Source organism: Struthio camelus, chromosome 5 (genome assembly GCF_040807025.1).
Source record: "Struthio camelus isolate bStrCam1 chromosome 5, bStrCam1.hap1, whole genome shotgun sequence".
Classification (NCBI taxonomy): domain Eukaryota; kingdom Metazoa; phylum Chordata; class Aves; order Struthioniformes; family Struthionidae; genus Struthio; species Struthio camelus.
In genome coordinates this window covers 25,869,216-25,875,215 of record NC_090946.1, presented here as the reverse complement: position 1 = coordinate 25,875,215, position 6,000 = coordinate 25,869,216, and the positions used below count along the sequence as shown (strand labels likewise).

At 42.9% G+C, this 6,000-nt stretch overlaps 1 protein-coding gene across 8 annotated transcripts in view; it reads left to right on the top strand.

Moving 5' to 3' along the window:
• The first annotated feature begins 441 nt into the window (after positions 1-441).
• The window catches only part of PPFIBP2 (PPFIA binding protein 2), a 108,798-nt gene continuing 103,239 nt past the window's right edge, over positions 442-6,000 (top strand). For 6 of the 8 annotated variants that reach the window (XM_068945169.1, XM_068945170.1, XM_068945168.1 and 3 more), the window contains exon 1: positions 442-537. The gene's annotated coding sequence lies outside the window, so the exon portion shown is untranslated. Of the gene's footprint in view, positions 538-585; positions 693-6,000 lie in introns of those variants that run through there. The other 2 variants (XM_068945171.1, XM_068945189.1) reach the window with 2 other exon arrangements.

The window sequence follows — 6,000 nt, the reverse complement described above, 5'->3', positions numbered from 1 at the left end:
TGGGCATCCTGAAGTACCCCTGAACTCCTGTCAGACCAAGTGCTTCATGGAGATGTACCAAGCCTGATCCTGCGCAGGCAGGGGACTGGGGTGCCCAAGGGGGCCAGGTTCCAGGAGTGGCCCCAAGGCATCACGCACTGCCAACAGAGGCCAAGATAACGGCTGCCGCGCCAACAGCCGAGGCCGACGTAACGGCTGCCGCGCGCCAACGGCCGACGTAACGGCTGCCGCGCACCGCCCCTTCGCACCTGCCGGCGCGAGAGGGACCAGGCGTGGCGCAGCGCCGCGCGCCCCGCCCCGGCCGCAGCTCCTGTCACGTGGGGGCGGCAGCTGCCGCTGGCGTCGGTCCCGTGTCCGCAGCCAATGGCGTGCGGGCAGCGGGCAGCGAGCAGCGAGCGCGTCTCGCCCCTCGTGCGCGTGAGAGGAGCTGAGGACGAGCGCCAACCGCCGTCCGGCAACCGCCGTGTGGCGCACCTGGGTCGCGGAGAGCGGAGACTGCCGGGGGAGCGGAGCCCGGGCGGCGGCGCCGCCGCGCAGGTCGGTCACCGCGGGCGGGCGGTGCGAGCTGAGTCTCGAGGCGGGGGTGGGTTGTGTGCGAGAGTGTTTGGCGGAAGGGTCCTGCGTTAGCGAGGAGCGTTTGCGGCTCTTCGCGGGCGTTTCGGGTGTGCCCTGGCCGGGGCACGGGCTGTGCGGTAAGGCGGTGGAGGGCTGAGGCGCCGTGAGGGCGCTGCCGCGGCTCGGTCGAGGGCACCGTCGGGCAGGCGGCAGATCAGCGCGGGGCACCTCGGCTTGGGGCGGTTTCTGGGGCCCTTCGGCCGTTTGCTGAGCGCGAACGGAACCCTCCTGGAGGTGTGACTGAAAGCAACGCCTGTTGCTTCTCTTTTTTATTTATTTATTTTTACTTTTTTATTGCTATTAGAGTTAAGGGCTCCATCATGCTGGGAAGGTTTTTAAATAGACACGGCTTCTGTAGGCTGAGTATTTATTCTTGCAGAGAGCAAAGCTTTGAAACTTGACTTCAGCTAGCAGTTCATGGAGATAAATAAGCTATTTTATTGACATAATATAGTTCTTTCAGAGACTTATGCTATCAGCAATTACATCACGTTACAGCCAAGTTCTATTAAGTGGAAGTCAGAAGGGTTTTTTTTCCCCTCCATTCTGCACTTTACGTCAGTATTATTGTTTTCACTTACAAATATTTCAAGTAATTCAAAAACGAGGTATGTGAGGGAAATAGTATAGTTAAAAGAATATTCAGAAAAGAACAGCTGAGAGAGGTAAACCAATTGTTAAGTGTTATTTTACCAGTACAAAATTAAGTGAGGTAAAAGTAGGAGGAGGTGTCATCTCTAGTTCTGTAGTTCAGCACTCATACTATCACAGCATCATGATAAAAACATCCCTCTTAACATTTGCAAGAAGGATAAGTGCTTGTATACTTTGGTGTATGGTCATTTGTTCAGTTTTGCATGGTGCAATATAAGATGTTGATACATTAATTTGTTAAGTCAGTGACTATGGATCTGAGTGTAATAGATGAAGTGTAGCATATGTTTGTGAAGATTTGCGTGTACAACACGCTTTCTTTCATCATAAAGGTCTTCTATGATATCAGATTTTTAATTGTGAGGTTTTAGTAGGAGAGTGAACAGTAAGAGGCACTTCTCTGTGTGCCTTTTTTTAATAGGAAGCAGCAGTGTGCAAACAGGTGTGTAGTTGCATGAAAGGCTTAGTTCTAAAACTTCTATGGAAACGTGCAGAGAGTAGTAGGTAGGAGAGCAAAAGCAGGTTGAATCTCAGCTTTGCAGGTTTATTGATTTACTTTACTTGTGTTCTTGCATTTGATTTTAGTCTGCCATATGAATTTGGCCAAAACTAATAAATCATTTACGCTTCCTTGTACCTTCTTAATGGACAATTGCTTGGAGTATAGCTCACCCTCCCAGGAGAGAGACAGGACAATTTGGGACAAGCCTAAACAAACATGGCTTGTTTGAAAGTGATATGGATTTACCCTTCATTTGCCTATGGTCCCAAGCAATTGCAGCAATTGGAAGGTCCCCTTGAAACTAAAAGAAACACAGTGTAATTAGAGCAGAGGAAGAGCTCAGAGGATCCGTGGAGTGATCTCATGGTCAAGTATAGTTTGGTACCAGAACGTGAGAGAAATAAAATTGATTTCAAGTCTCTGGTAATCGAGACTTAAGTTGAGGGATAGCTCAGCACTAATCTTACCACTGTGACAGCTGGTGTTTGTATCTGTTGTAGATGCACATTGTGTGCCTGTAACTGTTTTGGACTAAGCTTAGTCTCACTTCTCAGAACTTAAATGCTTTGTTTACCTACCCCAGGTAATAATCAAGTGTCTTGGCAAAAGTTCTAGCAGATTATCTGTCCTACATTTGGGACTCTGTCTTATAGGAAGCACCAAACTAATCAGTTTCCACTCCCTCCTTTTAATCTCCTGTGTGGCTGAACCATGGTAGGGATTGGGCTGAGAACATTCTTCCTGGTTCCATGTTCCCTTGCTGCTTTTCTTTCCTGTCCTTGGAGAGAAACGCAGTAGGTTGAGGAATGGTGGCAGAGAGCACTGCTGCTACCACCTTTATTTCACTCCTGGTACCGCATCTATGTTAGGACTATGGTAGAAGGGGAGAGGATGGGAAGGAGGCAGGGAAGGAATAGGTTGAGATGGGCTAATGAGCACTAGCCTCCCTTCACTCCTACTATATCTGATCTTGTTTCATCTTTGTTAACACATGACCAACAGGGTGGAAAAGTGATCAATGTGTGTGTGAGTTTATAAACAAAGTGAAGCACTGGAGAGTACATTGGTGTAGGTGTGAGCTAGAGAAGTGCTTTCTGGGTTCTTCACTCAATTCTCCTCTTCCCTGTATATGTTGGAGAAGAAACTGAATCAGGGCAAGAGAGAGTGGTCCCTGCCCACTTTACATCCTTTCCCCTGTCATACTTCTGTTACACTGAGTCTGTCTCATTCTAGACTGTCTGTGCAGGCTCTAAGACAGTGGTAGCGAGGTTTAATGTGGTAGAGTGTGTGTGTGGAGGGTGGGAAGGGAAGAGATGGAAAACACTGAGCAAAGTTCTTAAGAATCACCTTTCCTGAGCATTCAAGGTCACAGCAAAGGAGAAAGGAAAGGCAGAATGTGCTATGAGCCCAAAAGAGGGGGAAAATGTAGATAAGCAAAGGATAGTGACCTTTTTCTTTCCCTCATGCAGCTCTGCGTCCAGCCCTCATTTACCTAAATTGTTCTCACTTTGCCTCCTTCCCTTCCCTTGCCTCCCCCCCCCCCAAAAAAAAACCTAACTGAAAAGCACTCATCCTTAAACACTCCTCTCACTGCTATTAGACTCTTCAGAGACAGTTCAGAAACTTATTTTCTCTCCCTAGCTATAAGGGAGGTGAACTATGTTTTAAAATTATCTTTCAGTTCAAACAGATGAGGACTTGTACCTTGTAAGCTTAGCAAAGGACTACGCTCACACAGATAATGCAGATTGCCAGTGGGGCTTTGCTAGATAGCAAAGGCTCCCCTAGAACAAAGATATTTACAAAAATAGGATGAAACCATCCCCTTGCTCTAGATGTCCATGGGATGATTCAGAGCCTTTAGTATTTATCGAAGTGGAGAAATGAAGCGTAAGGAAATGTGTTCTGTGGTAAAGATCACTTAACGTAAGTACGAACATGTTATCATTTAATGTACTATGTCAAGCAAGGCTTTTTCAGGAAAAAAAAAAACAACAACAACAGCATAGAAAGAGTAAGGCAGTAAAACATAGTGTTGTTTAGGGGAGTAGATGAGAACTTTCTAAAATCACTTTGGGAAGCATTCTGTTAGGTTATATCGTTCAGATCTTTGGAGATGGTTATCATCTCCCTTTGTCACCCGCTCTTCAGAGTTCAGTGGATTCAACTTCTTAAGATATAATCTTGAAATATGCAAAAGCTAGTGCTTAGTCAGCAACTGCTGCTGATAGAGAGTTTATACTTGATCAGTTACCAGGGCTCAGTAGATGGATATGAAATCATTTAGGTATAGTAACTTGATCACTTGAAAATCTGCAAGTTTAGGCCCTGATTGATAGAGATATATATAATTTTTTTTTTAAGTTCTGTAAACTTTCTCCAGTTTGCTCTTGTCTTTTCCATTCTATCAACTCACCTGTTACTTTAAAGAGCTGAAGAAACTGAGACTTCCCCTCTACCCTCACCTTGGGCGATCTGTTCTTCAACATTGTCTCAGCACGAGCTTTGAGGCGATAAGATATCTGCAATAAATTGTGATAGCTTCATTTCTTTTTCTCCTCTTTAGACAGTATGATATTTTCTAGTTCTTTCTGTTTTAAATAGATACACATTAAGCAACAAAATTAAGGCATTTTTATAGCTAGATGGCTCTGCCTGTTTTTAGCTCAATATTTCTATTTAAAGTCTCTTGTGGCCTTGCAAAATTAAAGTTATTTTTCTTTCATTTCCCTGCATCTTCATCCGATTTATTTATTTGCTATAAAACCATTTGCCGATAGTGCTTTGCTCTTACTTGGCAATTCATTGATGTAGAGAACCATGTTAACCAAGGAGTTTAATTGCAAAGATAATTCTTTTCTAGAAGCAACATAAAGAGTAAATACTAATGGCACTGTGGCCATTCTAGATTGTGGATTTGGTTTTATACTGAGCATCTACCAAATTACAGTACAGTGGTTTAAAGGACTATAAGCATGACCTGGCTTTTAAACTCTAATTTGATTCTCTATAAGGCAAGATTGTTATGCATTTTGTGTAGCTTACTAGTATTTGTTGGAAGACTTGTGACCCAAAGCTGCTGAGGGAAAAAAGCTGTGTATTTTCAGTCTGGTAAGAAAGGGAAAATGCTCTCATAGGTTGTTCACATGCATAGACAATACTAACATGCAATTTCTCTATTTGTCCTCCAAAATTCATCAAAATATAATGCGATTTCAATTTTTTTTCAGGATATATCTTTCAGCATAATCTTGGAGAGAGTGTCATTCTTATCTGTGACAAAGAATTCATTTTGAAGACCCAGTGGTGTCCCACTCTGAAATTTTTCTTAGATTTCTTGCTGGGAATTGAACTTACAGTTCAATTATTTTCTAATGTTTTCCTGCCATGACAGTTGTAAAGTAATAAGATATCCTAAATGAAAGTCGTGGAGAAATGTTTCAATTCATGGAAGGAATCAAAATGAAAAGTTTGCAGTAGTAACAGATTAAATTTTGAAAATAATTTCTGACATTCTAGATGTTTTTCTGCTATTTCTTCTTGATTACTTTCTTGCAGTTTTTTTCCCTTCCCACCAGTAAAATGAAAATCAGTACATCCTCTAAAAGACCGCTATCACATACTCCATGATATTTGTATGGAAAAATGGAAAGGGTGCAGATGTACAGCATAAGAATACATGTTCAATTTGAAATACCAGTATTACAAGCTTTAAGAAAACAAGACGTAATGAAGATTTTCTCCAAAAGCAGTCTTATCATGACTTTTGTCCAAGTGATGATCTATCAGAATCAGAGTGGAGAGGAGAAAATGGGCTATCGGCCAGATGATCAGCAAACTAATGGGGTGCCCTATGGCCTCTTTTGATAAATAATTGTTCTAAGCTCTTTTTACTTTCCCTGTGAAAGTAAAAATCAGCTAAGCAAACAGCTGTGCATCATTATTCATTTTTTCTGAAAGAAGACAAATGGAAAGCCTGATAATAAGAAATAAGTGTTTTTCCTCAGTTCTGTATGTGTATGATATATATATATAAATCTTTATACACACACACGCGCACACACACACACACACACACACACACACACACACGTGTATATATAGTGAAAATCTGTTTAGCTAAATCAGCCAGGTAAAACCTTAAGTAACTGAAGATCAAGGTAGAGAATTGAATGCGGGGGAAGATAGAGCCCTTCCTAGTTTATAGAAGGGAAAAAATATGAGAGCCT